This window comes from Chiloscyllium plagiosum, unplaced genomic scaffold (assembly GCF_037043375.1).
Source record: "Chiloscyllium plagiosum isolate Xiang-an unplaced genomic scaffold, Cpla_swu_hap1 HiC_scaffold_43, whole genome shotgun sequence".
NCBI classification, from domain to species: domain Eukaryota; kingdom Metazoa; phylum Chordata; class Chondrichthyes; order Orectolobiformes; family Hemiscylliidae; genus Chiloscyllium; species Chiloscyllium plagiosum.
In genome coordinates, this window is record NW_028270181.1 from 7,595,153 (window position 1) to 7,595,575 (window position 423).

The following is a 423-nucleotide window of genomic DNA, read 5'->3' on the forward strand; positions in this document are numbered from 1 at the left end:
TCCCTCCTTTATCCCCATTCCTCTCTCTCTCTCCCTCCTTTATCCCCATTCCTCTCTCTCTCTCTCCCTCCCTCCTTTATCCCCATTCCTCTCTCTCTCTCTCTCCCTCCCTCCTTTATCCCCATTCCTCTCTCTCTCTCTCCTCCCTCCTTTATCCCCATTCCTCTCTCTCTCTCCCTCCTTTATCCCCATTCCTCTCTCTCTCTCCCTCCTTTATCCCCATTCCTCTCTCTCTCTCTCCCCTCCTTTATCCCCATTCCCCTCACCCTCTCTCTCTCTCTCTCTCCCTCCTTTATCCCCATTCCTCTCTCTCTCTCTCTCCCTCCCTCCTTTATCCCCATTCCTCTCTCTCTCTCTCTCTCTCTCCTCATTTATCCCATTTCCTCTCTCTCTCCCTCCTTTATCCCCATTCCTCTCTCTCTC